This window comes from Leptidea sinapis, chromosome 47 (genome assembly GCF_905404315.1).
Source record: "Leptidea sinapis chromosome 47, ilLepSina1.1, whole genome shotgun sequence".
Taxonomy (NCBI): Eukaryota; Metazoa; Arthropoda; class Insecta; order Lepidoptera; family Pieridae; genus Leptidea; species Leptidea sinapis.
This window is the reverse complement of record NC_066311.1, coordinates 6394723-6418687: the sequence shown is the minus strand read 5'-3', so window position 1 is coordinate 6418687 and position 23965 is coordinate 6394723. Positions and strand designations below refer to the sequence as shown.

The 23965-nt window shown below is 35.6% G+C and overlaps 1 protein-coding gene across 2 annotated transcripts in view; it reads right to left on the bottom strand.

Moving 5' to 3' along the window:
- LOC126978094 (uncharacterized) overlaps positions 1 to 23965 on the bottom strand; it is a 263386-nt gene that overhangs the window by 204658 nt on the left and 34763 nt on the right. The gene's annotated exons all lie outside the window — the stretch shown is intronic.

The window sequence follows — 23965 nt, the reverse complement described above, 5'->3', positions numbered from 1 at the left end:
AAAAATAAACTTATTATTCGACTGAAATGCTTTTGAGGCTAATATTAAAACCCTGCATTGTCTTTATAAAATCACTATTATTTAAAAATTATATCGTTCTATGAATAATGAGAGTTTTACTGTTTTATCACGAATTTCAAAACATTTCAATGGAATATTAAGCTTCAGGCTTCAAACTTGCAAACGCTCCTGTGACTACAAATTACCTGAATTTCACCTCTCTAGTGTTTGCTAAATAATAAAACAATTGTCTAAAATAGCGCGCACAAAATTATTGCATAGATCCTGAGTAGCCTGAGGACTTCTCGCTACAGCCAAACTGATTTCCACTGTATTCTCAACCAATAAGGTTTGTACTCTTTTGACTGCAATCAAAAAATGGATTTACATATCCATACAACTATGAACCTTATTACGTTATGTTAAGATTGCGAATGTACCAGTTAATTCGTTTTATTCGTCTTTCAGAAACCGGTGCGACGGGTGTCTGGACTTGGAGTCGCAGTGAAAAAAGTTTATAGTTTGCGGTTAAGCTTTGTACTTTGAATCTTTTAATTTTTAATCAGGAGCTATTTTTGACTTAGTGATCGTTATATTCTTCAGCATAATATCATTTCTTCACACGCGTTTTTGTAGAAATTAGTAGCATGATAAACGTATCGTGAAATTAGCAAAATGCATACCTATACCTACCTATACCATACATAAAATACGTACCAGTGGGAGGCTCCTTTGCACAGGATGCCGGCTAGATTACGGGTACGACAACGGCGCCTTTTTCTGCGGTAAAGCAGTAATGTGTAAGCATTACTGTGTTTCGGTCTGAAGGGCGCCGTAGCTAGTGAAATTACTGGGCAAATGAGACTTAACATCTTATGTCTCAAGGTGACGAGCGCAATTGTAGTGCCGCTCAGAATTTTTGAGTTTTTCAAGAATCGTGAGCGGCACTGCATTGTACTGGGCAGGGCGTATCAATTACCATCAGCTGAACGTCCTGCTCGTCTCGTCCCTTATTATCATAAAAAAAACCTTCAACGCGTGTATTTTGCGTAAAAAAAACCTTGAGTTGAAGTCAAGTCCTTATAAGCCCAGTCCGAGTTTTTTCTTTAGATTTCTTCTTTGATTACACGATATTAGTTTTTTTTTTTATGAAAATAAGGTACGAGACGAGTAGGACGTTCAGCTGATGATAATTGATATGCCTTGCCAATTACAATGTAGTGTCGCTATGGATTCTTGAAAAACCCAAAAATTCTGAGCGGCACTACAATTGCGCTCGTCACCTTGAGACATTAAGTCTCAATTACCCAGTAATTTCACTAGCTACGACCGAAACACAGTAATTTTTACAAATTACTGCGGAAATAGACGCCGTTGTGGTCCTGTGCAAAGGAGCCTCCCATTGGTTTCCTTCACCATGCACATTCGGATATGACGGGCGGGTATCCGGAGCCTACCAGATGAAAGGCAACAGTCACTGACGCTCTCTACCAAACTGTCTCTCAGATGGGTTAGCACAGATTTCAAAACTCTATTTGCTAGAGTCTTGAAATGGTTTGAAAGGGACAACGTATTCTTTGGGACCAATTCTTTTATTTATTTTATTTTTATTTATTTATTGACACACCAACAGCATTACATACAAAACATTAAAAATAATTATGGTCTTATAGGTTTATAATCTGGTATGAATGCCAGTTACTGGTGCATACACCACTCTCATTGCAAGACATTAATTTAAATACAAAATACAGTTCGACCTACAAATTTAACAAGGATTTTAAGCAGATTACTAACTAACTACTAACAATAATAGATACAATATAACAAAGAAATAGTTTGTATGAATATCAACTAGCATATTATTATTATTTATAAACAGAAATGTGCGGTTAGTTTTTTTTTTCAGACTTGTCACTGTGTCATGAAAAATATCAAAATCTTGTATGGACGCGGAAAATCGATTGCACTCAGAACACATCCTTGATAATGGAGAATGTTTAAGGGCATTTGTCCTACTTACTGGTTCCACAAGTATGTTAGTAATCGGATTTCGTGGATATCTGTGCGGGATTTTGAAATTTATTTTATCCAACAATTCACTGCAATTTTATGCGAACTACATATTCTTATTACTGTAATGATTGTAAAGTTTTATATACTTTAAGAACTTAGTTAGTAAGGTTTAAAAAAAGGTTCATTATTATTGCTATTCAGATTTTTCGGCGATTTAATTTTTTGTAAAAAAAAAAAAAATTAAAATTTTTTGAAAGTGAACCTTGACACAACTCAGCATTTAAATCTATGACTAACCAACAAATCAAGCCTATTTTTCCACCCTTAGGGTAGGATTTTTCTTTAAATTTATATCGGACCAAATTCGCGATATACCCTTAAATTTAAACCTTTAATAAAAACCTCATCCGGTTTTTACGTCGGTTAAATAATATCTTGAACTTCTTTGGGTCTTGGCAAAGATTTTCCTATAAATTTTTGTATAAGATCTTTTTTACATCAAGGTTATCTGAAATATTAGTAACACAAGCAGTTCAGCCCCTCCTGCGGTTGCTCGATGCCACAAATATTGCATTCAAATATTTATGTAGCGGTCACCGAGTAGGAACATTATCGTAATAGACAGACAGGCCGCATGCTTGAGACCGCAAGCAGTTCGAAACATTATGGCTTCACTTATGAGTACAAAGATGTGATATGTAGGTAATGTATATTTTAAGATCTGCACTCAACGGAAGTACAGAAACTAACTCACTTCAATTTCTTGATACTTCGCAAAGATACTTGACATAAAGTCCAATTCGTAACTCTGGATATAGGCAAAGTGCATGGTGCGCGCGGCCCGGGGTAAGTAGAACATTTTCCCTACTAGTGTTGATTCATGCAGGTTTACCGCATGATGCGTACAGGGATGTCGATATCGGATTTACAAATAAAACCGATCGACATAATTGACGGAGGCAAATCCAACAAATTAAAAATCATGAAAATCAGTCCAGCCGTTCTCCAGATATAAGAGTTCGAACAACTATATATTGTGTAATGTATGTTAATTTGTACTAAGACTTTTTATGATGATTTCACCAATAGGTATTATAAACGCTATAGTTTGTAACGATAAAAAGGGTTGGATGTATGCATATGATGATTGATAGTAATGCAAAAGTTAAAGGTAGTTACTGCAATATATTCCTATGTCCTCCTAAATGATGTTAAATGATTAATTTCAGTCAGCATAAACATGTAGATTTAATCATTCAGATTTTTTCATTCAGATTTCATGTCTGAGCAAGTCACGTGGAGTTGGCCTTAGGAAAAACATGGCATGCCCAAATGTATGCCTGCTTTTTTTAGGGTTTGACCCTGCGATTTGTTGATAGTCTGCAGGCGTTTAAACTTAATAACCCCTCCACCTGCAGCCGTCCGGTCGGCCGCAAGCCCGTCCCAACCCCTGCCATCGGACCGCACCACATTATCGCGCACTCGGTTGTTTATCGTCATCGTCATAACTATTCAAATATTTGCTCAAATAATATAGTATAGGCAGAGATTATCTACTTTACATATCTGTTATGTTAGTATGATTCTGATATGTAAGCTATATTATTGTTTCAATAAAATCCATTTAGTAGATTTCGTGTGAAAGAGCAACAAACATACATCCAAACGTCCATACATTCTTACAAATTTTCGTATATATAATATAAGCACATACTTCTATGGAAAGCCAGAAGGTAGGGCTGAAATTTCACAGGGTTGTAAGTTTAAGTTTAGTATGTATCGATATACCTATATATATTTCTGACCTAAATTGTCTGGCCTTCTCACTTTTTGCCTCAGGTGGAAATGATGTCCATCACACACAATTGATTTTATATGAATGACTATATGCTGGGTTATATTTTTATTATCTTTTAATTTCTCGCGGAAACCTGTTGCTTTTATGGGATTTTTAAATTTTATAATATCTACACATTGCTTTACCAGCAATATAAGGTATCAACTTGACAAATTTTACTAAGTTAGGTGCATAAGTTGTTGTGTACTAAGGTATATGAGAAACTATAGTATTTTATTTTTCCCACTCGATAGTTTTCCAGGATCAAAGGTATCCAAGATGTTTACCGGCAATATAATTATCAAAATGCCAAATTATATTAAATAATGTGCGTAAATTGTTGTGTACAACAATATATAAGTAAATAGAGGTTTTTAACCGTCCCACGGGAACTCTTTAATTTTCCGGGATGATAAGTATAAGATGTTGACAATTTAAGGTATCAACATGCCAAATTTTATTAAATTATGTGCATACGTTGTTGTGTACTACGCTATTTAAGTAAATAGAGGATTTGAACTGTCCCGCGGGAAATCTTCAATTTTCCGGGATGAAAATTATCTAAGATGTTGACCGGGAATGTAAAGTATCATCATGCCAAATTTCAATTAAATCGGTCCAATAGTTTCAGAGATTAGCCCGTACGAACAGACAGACAAATAAGAAATTCCAAAAAAATCAGGTTTTGTTCTATTTCTCTTCTTACATCCCCCGAAATCGCTTTTGATCACTTATTTCTTTGTACAGAAATTTGAACTCTTCAGATATATTATATGTATAGATATAGATAATAATATCCTAGTGATGCTTGTTTTGCACACCGTAACAAAGCAGCGATGTGACGTCATCGACATAGGTCCAGTGATAATGTAACCGGGTTATTAACCGCACGGTTACCCTATCAGCTGTTTGTAAATATCATAAGCAAGCCATAAGCCGTGCTAAGTAACGCAACATTAGCCATTAACAATCATGGCAATCAAGAACATAACCCAATTATGCACAACCACGATACTCGGTTGATGTCCGCTGGTAAGTTCGAGGTTCCGAGAATCAAAAACTACTACGGAGATAGGACTTTGAAAAAACGCCTACCTTATCTATTAAACAGCTTGCCTGAGAACATCCAACTAGAAACCAGTAAAAGAAAATTTAAAACTAAACTTAAGAAATATTTACTGTCAACACTGCCTTAAAATTAAAATTAGATTTTTTTTATTATATTTTTTATCAATATTTGTTAATTACACTTGTATAAAATCAATGTTCTAATAAGCATTAATGTATTACAAGAGACTTGATCCTGCAGACAAACTGTCCAAACAGTTTTGCGGGACTATGTTAGCTTTTAAGATTCTTTCTGTAAATGATTAATAGTATAATAATTAAAACAAGTTTTTTAAGATATTTACAATATAAGTGTAATACATATGATGCAGATTATATAATAAGATGTAAAAGGCATCACATCCTTCCATTACAAATAAGACTTATACGACTTATATAAGAATACTTCAATCTAAGATAGACTCTTCTAAATTAACATCACAAATTGGTATCAAAGCGCCCAATAACTACACCAGGACAAAATGTACTATATATGTTCCTCATTGCAGTACTAATTACAGGCAACATTCATATTTTATAAGGTTATTAAATAAATCAGATATAAGTAGACTTGCCAGATTTCGACATATTCAATACGTCACCAAACGCGTTAAGAGGTACAAAGACGAGGCGTTGGATGAGTGTGTGTTCACTTGATTGCTAAATACCTGAATACTATAATATCCATTCAATTTGTCTTCGTGTATTTATATGTATATATTTTTATTGTATTACATTTTGATATTTTTTTGTATTTTTGTTAATTATTTGTAACAGAGACTATAAGTCGCTTATATGCGAAAAATGTAAATGTTTAAGAGATGTATAATTTTTGTAACCTATTTATGTCATGTAATACTGTTTGTTTTCCTAATAAAATAAAATAAATAAATAATAAACAGAATACAGAAACATTTATTAAGGTCATGAATACTGAAGAGATTCAGACGGGGCTTGCAATTTGTAAATATGCAACATGCAGCTGGGAAGCTATCATTTTTGTAATAGCTTTTCTATGTATAATAAATCTGTGGCTGGGGGTTCAACAAATGAATGTTTTACTGACGTTAGTAGCAAGATGGAAACCCGCGCAGTTCAGTTGTTTTCTGACAGTTTAGAATATATTTTGATGTCAAAAAATACTTTTGATGTTCCATTTCTAATAAGTAGATTTAGAATATTAATGTGTTCCTTAGATTAAGGATTGGTCTCCGCTGCGCTCCAACTAGATACCGCACTACCTTAGAATAATAGCTTTTTTATTACGGCAACTATTAGATGCTTTCGGCGTAGCATTAGACGGTTATGGTTAACAGTTAAAGTTATGACGTCATCTAAAAATTGTCAAATGGTGAAACACATTTTTTGCTTATAAGGTAGTTTAACGTTTGTTAGTTGATGTGGCCCAACCTAAAGAATTACGGGTCAAATTTTTTTTTGTCAACTTAGAGATTAATAATAGATCTTAGAACATTTATACGTCTAGATAAACAACAGATATGACAGCTGTGAAAACGTCGAATAAAATAGAGTTAAGAACTAACCTCTATTTTGAGCAATTCACGCACACTAACACAAAGTGTTTTTTTTTATGATAATAAGGGACGAGACGAGCAGGACGTTCAGCTGATGGTAATTGATACGCCCTGCCCATTCCAATGCAGTGCCGCTCACGATTCTTGAAAAACTCCAAAATTCTGAGCGGCACTACAATTGCGCTCGTCACCTTGAGACATAAGATGTTAAGTCTCATTTGCCCAGTAATTTCACTAGCTACGGCGCCCTTCAGACCGAAACACAGTAATGCTTACACATTACTGCTTCACGGCAGAAATAGGCGCCACACAAATCGCGAGTGTAAGACGTAGCTTGTCACGCACACTAAACTAATATTCCTGGCCTGTTTTTATCGGTTGTCTAACAGCAAGAGACTATCTAGACGTATAAAATATCTAAGGTAATTACTCTATAGTAATATCTAATACATTTTGTCAAAGTGACACATTCCTGACATAATCGCTTTTATTTAATACTAGTGGACCCAACAGACGTTGTCCTGTACACATGTTTTAAATTTGAAAAATCGGTCCAGCCGTTAGGAGCAGTTCACTAACATACACATGAGCAGGAGAATTATATTATATGGGCGGAATTGAGAATCTAAACCAATCTCAAATTCACTGAAACAAACAAAAAAGTTATCAAAATCAGTCCAGCCGTTTAGGAGGTAGTTTAATTGTGAATCTAAACCATTTTCGAATCCACCTGAAGACACACACCAATCTCAAATTCACTGGAACACACAAAAATATCATCAAAATCGGTCCAGCCGTTTAGGAGGTAGTTCAATTGTGAATCTAAACCATTCTCGAATCCACCTGAATACACACAGAAAGTTTCATTAGAATCGGTCCAGCCGTCTAGGAGGAGTTCAGTGACATACATACGCACACAAGAATTATATATATAAAGATAAAGATTTACTCGACTCGTGTTACAGCTCAGAGACGAGCCTCTTCACATTAACTACGGCTGCGGACGAATTGCTCATTTAAAATGGCGATTATGCAAGCGGTCACGTTTCAATGCAAATGCATTCTTTAAGTAGTTCACGTAACTACAGCTTGGATTTATTGGAGTTTCCGAACCGTTGAAACTATTTTCTGTAGCTCGGCGGAGATTTATTAGCGTTTCCAAGTCAAAAATTAGTGGCTGGTTAAGTTTACGGTCAAACTTGAGTTGCGCATATTATGAATAATAAAACTCTTTAAGCGGCGTTGAGCATTCTCTTGGGATGGGTATAAAATGTTAAACTCGCGTCAGGACACGTGGCCTGATCGAAAATTCGTAAGACAGCCATTAAAATTATGTATGAAAGTTTTATACTTCTAACTAGTTCGGCTATTACAACTAAATGAGCATACGGTCATTGGACCACTGGTTGAATTATTGTGATTTCGAAGCCGAAACACCGCGAGGTCGCGGGATCCAATTTCGGCCGTGAAATATTTTTACATTATATTATGGATAAAGGTTGATTTTTCTGAGACAAAAACTTTTTACTGTAAATTAATTGTAATAGTTCTGAAGGTATAATTTTTTTTAACTTATACTAGCTGACCCAGCAAACGTTGTATTGCCACTATAGTATCATCATCAACTATAGTTAATCTATCAACTAAAGGTAGCTAAAATTACGTTTGTTTTAAATCCTGAGAAAGTTGGACAGATACAAAGATTCTAATTAGTTATTCATTTTAAACTATTCTTTCAATCTGATTAATGAACGACGGGGGACACATCAAAGTAAAAACAAAATTGTTGTTTTTTTTTAATTCCGAACATTTTCATATTTATTCACCTTTTTGGACTTCCACAAATAATTCAAGAGCAAAATTAGCCAAATCGGTCTAGCCGTTCTCGAGTTTTAGCGAGACTAACGAACAGCAATTCATTTTTATATATATAGATAAAATGATATTTAGTACAGTTATCACTGACCTGTATAAATAATACCTAAATAAAAAAATACCACTAGTCAGGCTGTTCCATGTTTGACAGCAAATTTTTTGTGCCTAGCGAGCGTCCAAAGAACTAATTTTGACGTATAATACAAATGGCTGCGAAGGAAGGTACAATATTGTGAAGTATTTTTACAATTTGAATTAATTTCGGTCGTTTTCCATGTTATTTATACTTCAAGAATCAACGTAATAAAGTACACAATATTTTTGTAAATAGTTTCCCACCATCTATGTTCCCACTTGGTTGTCATCACTAGTTTTAGTACCGCAGACTCTCGCTACATGGCCAACAGCGCCAAAATGGCGAATATCAAACAGGCACAAAAGCACTTTCACAAATCGCCGCCAGTCCAGATATACTATATACCGACAAGAGCTAAAATGTTTATCTTATAACATCTGAATCAGAGTAGGTAACAATTTCCCTACTGCAATAATTTCTACATGTAAGTATAAACCACCCAACTAAAAATATGAACAACACTTCTGTAGTGACACTTATCTTCTTAATTTATAAGCCATCTCCACAACAAAACAGGCTCCATAAGAAATCAAAGTAGTGTTGCCAAATTCCTCTGGCATGGCGCGGAAAAATTTGATATTACGACTTTTGTTGCGACAAAAATCAAGTATAATACGAAGCAAAAATGCTCAAGCTCCACAATGTTTATGTATGAGTCTTGTATTTCATTAAGCCGAGTAAATATTTTCATATTTCGCCGATACACAACCTCGTATTTATAGGATCATATTATTTCTAGGCACATCTGAAACAATGGTAGCTTAATAAGGGAATTTATGGTACCTATTAGAAGGGTCTGCGTTTTTGTGTGTTGCTTTATTTGCTGCGAGTTGATACAATGAGATCTTCTGCGCGTCTTTTGTCTACTGACCTAAATAAAAGACACGACTATTATTTGTTCAGCTAATATACTTCACACATTTCAGCCGTATTTTAAACTGTATTTTTTAAGAACTGCAAAGGACGAGAGAAGAAGGATTTCTCATTTTTTTTTTATGAAAATAAGGGGTGAGAAGAGCGGGACGTTCAGCTGATGGTAATTGATAGCCCCTTCCTATTACAATATAGTGCCGCTCTGGATTCTTGACAAAAATCAAAAAAAATGATCGGCACTACAGCAGCGTCTCGATTGTCCAGTAATTTCACTAGCTACGGCGCCCTTCAGATCGAAAATCAATAATGCTTACACATTACTGCTTCACGGCAGAAATAGTCGCCGTTGTGGTAATCCAGCCGGCATCCTGTGGAAAGGGGCTTCGCACTTCCTCACCCTCCCCATTTTGAATCAAGCATTCAGGTCGCCTGATTGATGTAATCACAGCCGCCAATAGCTAGTCTGTAACATCACCAGAAACATGACTTTGCTAGAGGTTTAGACCGTACACGCTTTTTGTAAGGCACTCATATCATATCGACCAGAGAACATGACGCAGGGTATTTCTTTCCACAGTCTGATGATACGTGGAAGAAAGTTCTTTGAAATCGGCACTGTGGAGCACTTCCTCCTAGTGATGTTACTTCAAGGAAGTTTCTGATTTCAGAGTGCTTGAGAATTCTATCATTATCAGAACAGTGAATACGTGAATACGCCCCTCACATTCGGCACAGTTAAATTAAATTGCCAATCGGATATCTACGCTGTCTATGATTATATTATAAATAGCTGACCCGGCAAACGTTGTTTTGCCATATAAATTATTTTAAGAGTAAGACCTTTTCTTAGACATTGTAACATTACTTTATTTTTCTAAAATAAACGTAGCCTAAGTTATTCCTTATTACATCAACTACCTGCCAATAAAAGTCCCGTCAAAATCGAACCAGCCATTTCAGAGATTAGCCGGCACAAACAGACAGACAAAAATTTTAAAATGTGTTTTTTGGTGTATATATCGTATATATATTCATGAATAGTCATGTACTTGTTGTTACAAACAGACATTCCAATTTTATTTATATGTATAGATTATTTAATGTGATTCGAGGGGATTATCCTTGTTAGCCAAAATACAGGTTCCTCCTAATTCGGCTCCAGCTGCTATAACTTTTATATATATACTAATCTTAATTCTTTGCATTCAAATAATAATAATTATTATAATAAATTCCCTAATTGTATAAGAAATAAATACAGATATACCAACCTCGAATACAATACTCGACCTCGGCCTTAAAAACATTTCAGCAGGAAATTGCCTGAACTCAAAATAGCCTGAAATACCTGGAGAAACTGACCGTTCATGTAGATAAACTGGCACACGCCCTGAGTAGAGAAGGCGCTCTTCAGCATACCCGGCTCAAAAGAAGTGACATACCGAGCCTACATAAAAGATTTACCACTTGACATCAAGAGAGCCGTGTCAAAAGAATTTTTAGCAGCAAAACAATAAACTATTCATGAAATTCATTAAAGAATTTATTATATTAAGTACATAATATATTCATAGATATTTATATTAACATAGGTATATTAGAATACGTGTTATTTGCCTAACATCGTAAAAAACAGTCGGAATTTGAATCCATTGTTTGAAAATTCTCTATGTTGAGTTATTATGAAAATATTTTTCCACACTTCACTCATATTACCTGACGCCACATTAGGTACCTATACCTCGTGTAGCCTGTACTATGGGTGCCGGATATATTTATTACAATACACTTGAAACATATTAATAATAAAATAATTTTAAGCTATTACATAGCTTCTATCGCGGTCCTTGAGCGTGGAGACCGAATCCAGAAATTCCGTAACGAAAGTAACCTAACACTTACTTACTAGATGTATATAGATATTTCGCCACGGTCATTACACTTGCCGTGGAACAGTTACCAGGTATGCTTTTTTGTGCAAAAGGTCCCAGGTTCGAGCCTGGGGTGCGTCTTGATTTTTAATTTCTTTTTTTTTTATCACGTTTTTTAATTTTTATTATTATGACAAGCATTTTTATTAAAGTTAAATTTTACTCACTTCCCGTTTAAAAAATTATAATTGCATAAGTTGATAAAGCATACTATGCAATAGCTTTACCGCGGCAGTCCCCGAGTACCACACGTCTTTTTTTTTACTCTTACCGGGAACCCGTGACACCTAGCTTAATAAGTCAGGGTCACTAACCGTTGGTCCATATGGATCGCAAAAAATGTATAAATTGATAGTTTGTTTTAATTTTAGGGTTTTTACTACTATTACTACCAGTCATTTGACTAGGAGAATAAGTCTCCAGTGAGATAACAGTGTTGCTTACTTTTAATTATAAAAGCCTTTGTAAGAAAACCGTTATGAGCTAAATAATAAAACTTGGCAAACAAGCAACGAAACACAGCCAAGAAATAACTAAATTAATTAGCTTATATCTAACTTATCAAGTTGTACCATTTATTAAAGTCGAATTACAACGAGCGTTGCATTATTAATACACATACCAGTGGGAGGCTCCTTTGCACAGGAAACCGGCTAGATTATGGGTACCACAACGGCGCCTATTTTTGCGTGAACACAGTTATGGGTAAACATAACTGTGTTTCGGTCTGAAGGGCGCTGTAGCTAGTGAAATTACTGGGCAAATGAGACTTAACATCTTATGTCTCAATGTGACGAGCGCAATTGGAGTGCCGCTCAGAATTTTCAAGAATTTTCAAAGTTTTTCAAGAATCTTGAGCGGCACTGCTTTGTAATGGGTAGAGCGTATCAATTCCCATCAGCTGAACGTCCTGCTCGTCTCGTCCCTTATTTTCATAAAAAAAAATACAGAATACAAAATAATACATATGCGTAGAGACGTCGCTTCATTATGTGTCTTCTACCGCATTTATCACGGGGAGTGTTCCGAAGAGCTGTTCAACCTGATTCCTGCTGCCGAATTTCACCTTCGCATGACACGCCACAAGTTACGATATCATCCCCACCATCTGGATGTGTGGCGGTCCTCCACAGTGCGGTTTTCAAGGAGCTTTCTTCCACGCACTACGAAGCTGTGGAATGAGCTTCCTTGTGCGGTGTTTCGGGACGATACGACATGGGTACTTTCAAGAAAAGCGCGTACACCTTCCTTAAAGGCGGGCAATGCTCCTGTGATTCCTCTGGTGTTGCAAGAGAGGGTGGGCGGCGGTGATCACTTAACACCAGGTGACCCGTACGCTCGTTTGTCCTCCTATTCCATAAAAAAAAATACATTTGTACAACTAATTAGATAGCTAAATCGGAAACTTTACATTTTCTAATAATTTGATAGTACTTTTTTATGGAAAAGGGGCGCCTATTTCTGCCGTGAAGCAGTTTGTGTTTCGGTCTAAATGGCGCCATAGCTAGTAAAATTACTGAGCAAATGAGACTTAACATCATATGTCTCAAGGTGACGAGCGCTATTGTATTGCCGCTCAGAATTTTTGTGTTTTTCAAAAATCCTGAGCGGCACTGCATTGTAATGGGCAGGGGGTATCAAATACCATCAACGCAGCGTCCTGCTTGCTGTCCCTTAATTTCATAAAAAAAAATCATATATTCCATTATATTAGAGTTTGTTGTCATTGTTATGCTTTCACGCCTTAAGGACGCGTTTACGAATCCGCCAAAACTAAGATATTTTTCGGTAGTTTGTGATGAAATGAAACTAAATCTAAAAAAACTAAAAATTGCAACAAATAGATTACTTCTTTATCTCTAATTAGCGGGAAATTTTTGCTTTGAAATTTTGATATTTTATGTCGTATAAACGATTATCCGTTACCTCTTCACACAAAATTGACGAAATGGGGCTTCATTCAGGATCAGTTTTCTGCTACTACTTACATAATTTTGTCTCTTAAAAATTACGTAAGGAAAGCAGATATAATATTTTAAAAAACACGGGAAATAAATTAATGAATATATTATAAATAATCTCCGAAAAAAATAAAAATGATTCGTCTAAAATTCATATATTTTTCTGGTAAGCATGAGCTTTAAAGTGTGGTATTAAGGGTTATTTTATTTTGTCACTCCGTACGCATTGCACAGAGAGATCTATCGAAACAACGTCAGCCCGCGCTCAGCCGCCGTTGTGGGTAGACACTGTGTCGGTTGTAAGTAGCAGCTCGTGCTCGGAAAGATCGCTGTACGTTCATGAATATTTTTTATAAACTATACAATACTGTCTTTGATACTTTACATATTTTGTACGCAGTCAGATTTTTCGAAAAATTATGTTTCTGTATTTTTTTGAAGAATTTGTGATTTTTAAGTTCATCTCTAATTATAAGGTGTAATCGAAATCCAAGATGGCGCCTATGAAATTTACCAACTTCTCTTCATGGGTGTTATTTTTATGGTTTTCCGGGTCAACAATAACGGATATCGGGTCAAAATAGAAATCCAAGATGGCGCCTATGAATTTTACCAACTTCTTTTCATGGGTGTCATTTTCATGGTTTTCGGGGTCAACAATAACGGATATCGGGTCAAAATCGAAATCCAAGATGGCGCCTATGAATTTTACCAACTTCTCTTCATGGGTCATTTTCATGGTTTTCGGGGTCAACAATAACAAATATTGGGACAAAATCGAAATCGAAGATGGCGCCTATGAATTTTACCAACTTCTCTTCATGGGTGTCATTTTCATAGTTTTCGGGGTCAACAATAACGAATATCGGGTCAAAATCTAAATCCAAGATGGCGCCTATGAAATTTTCCAATTTCTTTTCATGGGTGTCAGTTTCATGGTTTTCGGGGTCAACAATAACGGATATCGGGTCAAAATCGAAATCCAAGATGGCGCCTATGAATTTTACCAACTTCTCTTCATGGGTGTCATTTTCATGGTTTTCGGGGTCAACAATAACGAATATTGGGTCAAAATCGAAATCCAAGATGGCGCCTATGAATTTTACCAACTTCTCTTCATGAGTGTCATTTTCATGGTTTTCGGGGTCAACAATAACGAATATCGGGTCAAAATCTAAATCCAAGATGGCGCCTATGAAATTTTCCAACTTCTCTTCATGGGTGTCATTTTCATTTTCAATTTATTTTAGCCAATATTAGAAATTATTAGATGTTTTACTAATTATTATAACACATTAAAACTGCACAATACAAAGCTAATAGGGAAGATGTTCTACATATTCGTGGCCGCGCGCTAAACCTGCATGATCTCAATCAGACTCTATCTCCCTCCCCTCTTCTTGGATAAAAACGTCCTTCGTTTTCGTGACACTTTATTCCGTTTCATCCGTAAAAATTTTACCCTCATGTGGGCAAAGAAGTTTCACTTCAAAAATGATCCCAAATTCGTTCTCTGCATCCTCGAGAACCTCGAATACGATATCCCTAATGTTAAAATCATAATTTTGCGGGGCGGCCATCTTGGATTTCAAAAATGTTTCGAAAATCGTTCTCTGCACCCTCGAGAACCTCGGATACGATACCCATGTTGTTGAAATCATAATTCTGCGTGGCGGCCATCTTGGATTTAAAAAATGATCCGAAAATCGTTCTCTGCACCCTCGAGAACCTCGGATACGATATCCATGTTGTTGAAATCATAATTGTGCGCGGCGGCCATCTTGGATTTCAAAAATGATCCGAAAATCGTTCTCTGCACCCTCGAGAACCTCGGATACGATACCCATGTTGTTGAAATCATAATTCTGCGCGGCGGCCATCTTGGATTTCATAAATGATTTCATTGAAATTTAAAATTCGTTCTCTGCACCCTCAAGAACCTCGGATACGATACCCATATTGCTGAAATCATAATTCTGCGCGGCGGCCATCTTGGATTTCATAAATGATCACAAATTCGTTCTCTCCACTCTCGAGAACCTCGGATTCGATATCCCTAATGTTAAAATCATAATTTTGCGGGGCGGCCATCTTGGATTTCAAAAATGATCCGAAAATCGTTCTCTGCACTCTCGAGAACCTCGGATACGATATCCATGTTGTTGAAATCATAATTGTGCGCGGCGGCCATCTTGGATTTCAAAAATGATCCGAAAATCGTTCTCTGCACCCTCGAGAACCTCGGATACGATACCCATGTTGTTGAAATCATAATTCTGCGCGGCGGCCATCTTGGATTTCATAAATGATTTCATTGAAATTTAAAATTCGTTCTCTGCACCCTCAAGAACCTCGGATACGATACCCATATTGCTGAAATCATAATTTTTCGCGGCGGTCATCATGGATTTAAAAAAAAACTGCGTTTATTGTACACGTCGTTATGCGACAGAATTGCCATCTAAAGCTCTAATATTTAACTACTAAACGAATACATCAACCAATTATCAAAAATACATAGGTATTAAAAAAAAACAAAATTCAAACTTGCTAAAGTATCAAATTCATTTGATTCCCGCAATTAACTTTTAGTACGTGTATGTGTTTGAGCGGTGTCAGTGTAGTGGTGCGATTCGATAGCTCTCTGTTTTGAGAACGCGTCCTTAAGTACAAATTTAATCATGAATTTTTGCACACACGTTGCCAGGGTAACCTACAGGAACATGGGGTACATTTTTTCCCTGAAACATTTAAGAGTGCCCGAGGGAGAGCGTTACGAATTTAATTTGTCACGCGGTTACAACGTCTCTATTGAGACAGATGCGCTACGTTACCACAACCCATGTCCCTTTGTAGGTTAAGGTTTTTGAGCAATCAGGTTCGAAACAAACCCTTGTACACTTGCCCTTGGATATATCGGCGCAAATACTACAACACGAATTGAAAACACGTGCACGTGCACCGAGCCTCATAAATACGGCCGCATTTCAAAACACGTGGATTAGCACGTGCGCCGGGTCCTATAAAGACGGTCGACACTGGGGTCAGTCGTGCTCGGGCTGTCGTACGGTACGGACCTTTCTGGGACGTCGTAACGCTGCCCGTTGAATAAACGAAAGTAATAAAATACTTACTCGTGTAGTTTTCTTTGGAAGAACCAATGAGTGATCTTCTGTGATGTCAACAGTAATGACGTCACACCTTTTAAAAACAATACAGAGGTTCTTTCCTCGTCATAATACAATAATCATAAATTTTCCCTAATTAAAAAGCAGCTAATATCCATCCTAAATTATTGATAGAAGAAAAAACTATTAATTTTCTAATTGAAGTTTGATTGAAGCTTATAAAAGCTCCAATTAAAACATTTAAAATTATAATAAATAAAAAGTTAAAATTATGATAGCAAAATGAAAGAATTAGAGTGGAATTTTTTTGTTAAGTTATTAAATAAAACAATTTATTCATGATAAACCTTCTATAATATTAGATCCTATTTTAATGCATAAAGTTGAAATAATAAAGAGTAACTTTTTCTTCGGCTATTGTTTTATTTGTTCGTGAGTGTTTTGTTCTCGTGCAGCCCTTTAAGAAGAAGCGCTGTAGGTAGCACCGTTGACGCTCACCAAGGAGCCTCTGTTCTATTCTTGCCCGCCAGGTACCAATCAAATTCATATCTACGTTTATTTCCTAGGTCTTCCATTTAAAAGGAATAAAGGTTTTGGGATAGTATTCAATAATAAATAATTAAACAGTATTAAATAAAGGTTAGAAGATGGTATAAATTGCAATGTACTATACTATTAACACTCATATCCTTAAAAAAACCAGTGGGAGGCTCCTATGCACAGGATGCCGGCTATGTTATGGGTACCACAAGGGCGCCTATTTCTGCCGTGAAGCAGTTATGTGTAACCATTGTTGTGTTTTGGTCTGAAAGGCGCCGTAGCTATTGAAATTACTGGGCAAATGAGACTTAACATCTTATGTCTCAAGAATCCTGAGCGGCACTGCATTGTAATAATGGGCAGGGCGTATCAATTCTTGTCCCTTATTCTCATAAAAAACTGGCGAGATGTAAACAATCTAAAGAAATATTTTTTGAAATACGAAATGTTAAAATAATACAATGCCTTATCCAGCGAATGCTTACCCTGAGTTACAAAAATTTAGAGTAAGTAATACAATTTCATATTTACTGATCCAACTCGTGGTCTGTTGACAAAGAGAATGTGCAAGCAGAGTTTATATTTACAAAGAATTGGACATTGAATACGTCGCGTAAACTCGAAACCCTCGAGCGAAGCGGACAGGTGTGCTGAGAAGGAGAACATTGTGTTACCGCGCGCTAGGGTTGCCACTCACATTGAGCTAACATTATGTACTACATACTAGAGATTATCTGGCGCACCTTGATGAGATTGTCTCAAGCACTTTGACATTTACACTCATTCAATGTTTACGATTATAAGTTTACCAATAATTATCACCGCGATGACATGTTGTCACCAGTTTACCAGTGGGAGCAAAAGAGCCTGAAATCGGAACATACACTCACAAATAGCACGTGTTATAGAGAGCAACTTCTACTTCGGCTAATGTTTTATATTTAGAAGATTAACACACAATGTAGAACTTATCACTAACCTTATGGCATGCTATAACCGCAGCCACACTCTTGCAAAACTATAGTAAAATCACAGGAGCGTTGGCGATCTTTTTATTGGTGTTTGGTACGCGCGTTTTTGTAAACATCGCGCAGGGATGTTCTTTCCAGATATTTAGAGATTTTACTTATCTAATTAATGTATAGTTTGAAATAACAATTTTAACAACAAATTTACTAAGAAAGTGACATTGACAATACATTGTATAACAATAGGATTGTATTTAAAATAGCTTCTTTTACAGCGGCCACATTTTCGCGACAAGACGAAGATTTGCGACAGGTCTAGAACAGGCTAACATATAAACTATACATGAAAGAAGAAATAAAGAAAATATATTTATTGACATAAATGGATACATAAAAATACAAAATTAGCAGCGCTTTCCGCACTAGGCAAGCCTGTATCGCGGAAAACAAGTGAACATACAAATACAATTAAGTAACAAAACCGGTTCATGAGTGATCTTCAAAAATGAGTTCTGAAAATCTTTGATAGAAGTAAAGTACTCCTTTCTAAAATTAATATAATATGTTATAAGTAACCATTATCTATGTGTTTAAGCACGTACAAAATATTTATTTAGGATTTGAGTAGTGATCTGACAGAGTATGTGTGCGTGTACGTTTTGAAAAATCTTAGTGGGTTATTTTAAGCAAGTTTTCGGTAGAGTTGTAGTCTAGGGAATGCAGTATATCCTTCGTTGTCTTTTTAAATTCATATTTAGACAAATTAGTAATATTTTGGAGCTTATTTACTTGACTAAATAAATAAAGAAAGGCAAATGCAGGAAAACGTTGAGCAAAACTGGTTTTTACAAGATAATGAGGGATTTTAATTCGTCTAGTATTATTTTGGGATAAAAAATTTGTCTGGAATGTTTTATGGTAGGAAGTTATGGCTTTTTGAATATATAATTGCCTGACCGTAAGAACCTTAGCCTCTTTGTATAGCGAATAAGTAGGAAAACTGAAGCGTTTACGAAACATTACCTTTAAAACAGATCTTTGTGCCCGCTCTGCTTTTATAAGAGTCGTTTTAGCAGCATTACCCCAAGAGGCAATGCAATAGAGGAGTAGAGATTGGCAAAGTGCGGTGTAAACTAGAAGTAATGTTTCCTTACTAGAACCATTCCGTAGAAAGTTTCATAAAATGAATTGTTTTACGAATTCTTGACGAAATAGATTGTATTTGTTCAGAAAAAGTTAGTCTTTGGTCTAGGTATACACCTAGATACCGAACAACATTAAATATGGGTTATTAGTTTATGGGTTACTGTAGTAAGGCTAAACTATGGCGGAAGTATAGCTTCTTACATGCGTAAATAAGACCACACACATACACTTATTTAGTATCAAATGTAAACTGATCCAATATTGGACATAAATAGGCTAAAAAGGTTACCTCGATCATGTGAATTTCTTAAGCGCTTTGACAAGTAGGTACGTGAACGTGTCCCCTTAATCTAGTTAAGTATTTCGGTGCGTGACAGCCCTATTACCTTGTTCAAGACAAACGCCAATAACATGCAATGAGAATAAACGAAATTTGTGAACTCGTAGCTGATAGATTCTTATGTAAATTCGTCTTTATCTGCAAAAATTCTTTAAACAATTTCAATTGTTTAGCATATTTTAGTTTATATTGCATATTTAATACCGAGACATATATAAAAGAAATATTATGTAATCAACAAATCAATTGTATTGTGTGTATAAGCACATTCTTTGAGTGCAGCTAATGTTGTTAACCGTAGTGATTTGTAAATGTTGCTGTAAGCTCCCCAAATAAAAAAATAAATAAAAAAGGTGCGGGGTCAAAAGTTTGGCTCAATTGATAAATCCCTGTTTACACAGTATTTTAATCATTTTGAACGCCATTTTGCGAATATGTTATGACAATAGAAATATAAATAAGAAAATAGAAATGTTAGACTATCATTACATTGCTACTTGAAATATTTTTAATGTATCGCAATGTTTTCAGGGGGACTGTAAATATTTTTTTATATCAAGCGATGGATAAAATAAAAAAAAAATATAGCTTTATTCACGAAGTTTCAATGCCTTAACAGCTCACCGTATCGTGTAAAATAACAAATTTCTTTAGCTAGTAATTGTATTTAAAATAGTTTAGGTTTCTTATAATGCGGCCACATTTTCGCGACAAGACCTAGATTTGCGACAATGAAATGAAATGAAATGATTTATTTGTATGAATCGTGGTAACATAGTTGTTAACAATTAATTGGTGTACAGCACAATTCGCCAATATATTGGAATTTTTATATTTATCCGTCACTAATAAACATTACATAGTTTTAAATTTAATATAATATTAAATAAACATTAGTTTGTAGGTACCTCTCAAAAAATTACATTTAATACTATTATTTTTGGCTAAAGAAATCTTTTGAACTATAAAAGCATTTATCTATTAGCCATAATTTTAATTTTTTATGCATTAATGTTTTAGGCATCTCTCTAATATTCTTTGGAAGGTGGTTAAATACCCTAATACACATAACATTTGCGTTATTATGATGAAGCGCTGTTCTACAGTACGGCATCAGAAGGCGAGTTGGATCTCTTAATCCTAATATGGAATAGTCCTTTGACAAGCCCAGAACAAGTTAATATATAAACTATACATATTAGATTATGAGTTACTGGAGTAAGATTTGCTCTGGCAGAAGTACAACCTGTTACATACGTACATAAGAACACACATTGACATTTATTTACTATCAAATGTAAAAAAATAATTTGTTTCACGAAGTTTCATTGCCATAACAGCTCACCGTATACTCGGGGGTTGAAAAGCGTTTAATTTAACGCCTAATCTAGCTAACGGGCTACCTTCCAAGAGTTTCGTCCTTTCCCAAAAAATCCATGCAAGCCACTAATAACCGAAACTAATCTCAAGCTCCACTCCAACTGAACAATCCACTTGACACTCTTTCATTAATTATATCGCATATGAAGTGGTTTTTTGTTTGGGTCACGTTTTTTCTGCTCAGTACAGGACAGAAAAGATAAGAGAACTAGATGGGATTTAAGTAGGTATATGTACATCCTATACAACTTATAACATATATTTATCTATACTAATCTTAATAAATATAAATCCAATGTCCTGATGTTTGTTTCCAGTGACCTCCTAAACTAATGAACGGATTTTAATGGGGATTACTTCAAGGAGTGCGTTTTAGTCCAACTTGAGAGATAAGATTTGGGACCCATAATTATTTTTATTTCCAATATTTGTTTTGCAATATCGATATAATATTTTCTATGAGAGATTTAGTGACGCACGGCTTGACAGTTATGCTGTAAAACAATTTCATTATAACAACAGGGAGCATATTTTACGAAATTATTCTTGATGCTATGAAATATTATTGACAAATTCATTAAAATCAGTATTTTTTTTATGTACAGAACAACATCTGTGGGGTCAGCTAGTGTACATGCTACAATACTTTCACCAATAAAGCTTCATTATACAGCTAAAAATATGGTCTGTATTTGATTAAGAAATCGCGAATCTCATTGAGACGAGGTCCCACGAAACTTGCAACTATTTTATCCAAGGATTCATAAATTTGCCTAAACATATAGTGCCGTAGGCCATGTGGTGAGAAAACTATAGAATGTGATTAAAATAGGCCATATTTCACAGAGTATTGTAACTTTTCACCAGTGGGAGACTCCTTTGTACAGGATGCCGGCTAGATTATGGGTTACCATAACGGCGCCTGTTTCTGCAGTGAAGCAGTGATGTGTAAGCATTATTGTGTTTCGGTCTGAAGGGCGCCGTAGCTAGTGAAATTACTGGGAAAATGAGACTCAACACCTTATGTCTCAAGGTGACGAGCGCATGTCGATCAGAATTTTTGGGGTTTTCAAGAATCCTGAGCGGCACAACATTGTAATGGGCAGGGCGTATATATTACCATCAGCTGAACGTCCTGCTCGTCTCGGCCCTTATTGTCATAAAAAAAGTTCATTTCTTGAGATGGTGAAATTTTATGAGACAGAGTCTATATACTTCATCTTAAATAACTGGTTGACTGGCATTCATCCACATTCCAGTTTTCAGGCAACTTTCTTTCACGTACAACCGAACTAAGGTGCTGGTTTCATTGAGCGGTGTTTTCAGGTCGATTGGACCAAAGAACACTCACCTAAAAGCCGGGTAATGCTCATGTGATTCCTCTGGTGTTCCAAAAGGACATAGGCGGTGGTTCTCACTTTCCGTCAGGTAACCTTACCCTCATTTGTCCTCCTCTACCATAAAGACATAAATAACATCCAATACAAAAAAGGTATGTCTATAATCTATAGCAATAACTGTAGGTACCGTAATATCTGTGACGAATGGTATCGTTAGTAGCTCTATATCCACGGCCATGATAGGTTTCATCAAAATGTCATCGCAAATCGTCCAAGAAGGGCGAGTAATAAAGAAAAAAACGTGCCCTATCGCGTTGCGTGACGTCATCCAAACAGTACTTAAGCCACAAGCAGAAGCGATTAATAATAATAAATGTTTATATCTTGTATTTTTTACTTAATTTGTGTGGAGTTTAGCACTTAGTAAATGTGGCACTTAAATCCACGGAAGCTATGCGCACTACAAACGCCAATTAATTTAAAATACTCTCATTTGCAGGTGTGCAAATCTAATTTTTAGTTTTCCCTTGTTCATTAAGAGTTTGATTTACATTTTAACTTAATTACTTACTGTACCTACATATATTTTATGAAGCTACAATTGCACAGTTACACAAAATCATACCAAAATTTACGAACTGTGCAGTCGAGGACGGTTAGCTTAACGGTAGAATCCTTTCAGTTAATTCTTGTTCGGTTATCTACGAATTTTAACACATATAAAAATTGTATCTATGTATTTATTTTATTTATTAGATAGAAACAAACACAAAATACAATAGCATTACTTTTCAAGCAGATATTTTATTAAGTGGTTTACAATAACGTACAACACTAAGTGATTAATTAGATAGTGATGAATTAAAAAACCAAATAATATATTTGTAGAGCAGTTACTTAGGCAAAAGAAGAAAAAAGTAATGCTCCTATGAAAATATCAAATAACATCCTTAAGTCCCCGTAGACGCGTTGGATCCCAAGGGGTTCAACAGGGAGATGTCTTCTTTAAGTATCGGGACTAAGAGGGACCCGGTCACACGCACACACAGTGTTCTCACACTCCAGGAGAATTTGCCTTCGGTGGCCTCTAGTAAGAATCTTTAGACACTGAATTATCTGTGTTCAAATGTGGCTGCATGTCAGACAATATAACTTCTGACATCGTCTCTAACCAAACGGCATATTAGAATAACTGTCATTACATCCTCCAGCACTTGGTAATGTTACCATTGGACTGAAGTTTATTTACAACTTAATGATTTTTGTGCAGAATTAAATAAATTACTTGATTCATAGAAGTATATAACATACAATATAATATACTGTATTGCGTCGACGCTCTGGCTCCTTCTGATGTCCAAGTTACGTCAGTTGGTGCTGGGCTGCTGCTTCGACTGAAGACAACAAGCGTCGCAAATATGTCGGTCTCAGTGAGTCATACTTTTTTGTGCCGTTTGGTGTCGAGACACTTGGCCCGTGGGGCCTAGAAGCGCGGAAAATGAACAAAGTCCTATCTTCGCGCCTCAACAAGGCTACTGGAAATCCAAGCCCTGGCAGCTATTTCGGTCAACGGATCAGCCGATAGTTTAAATTTAATGTAGTAATAGTATAGTAAATATAGTTATAAGGTTTGTTTTGTATGAATTACTAATAAACTAATTTAAAAATAGGTATGTAATCGTAATATAACATATCGTAGGTATAATCATAACGCAAAATATTCGTTAGTTAAAACGGCTTAACATTTTTAGTAGGCTTAAGATTTCTTGTGCCCTGTACCATACACAAGAATCAACATTTACAATAACTACAAGCATTTAGTATTTTTCATCGTCATTACGCGTGTCTGATT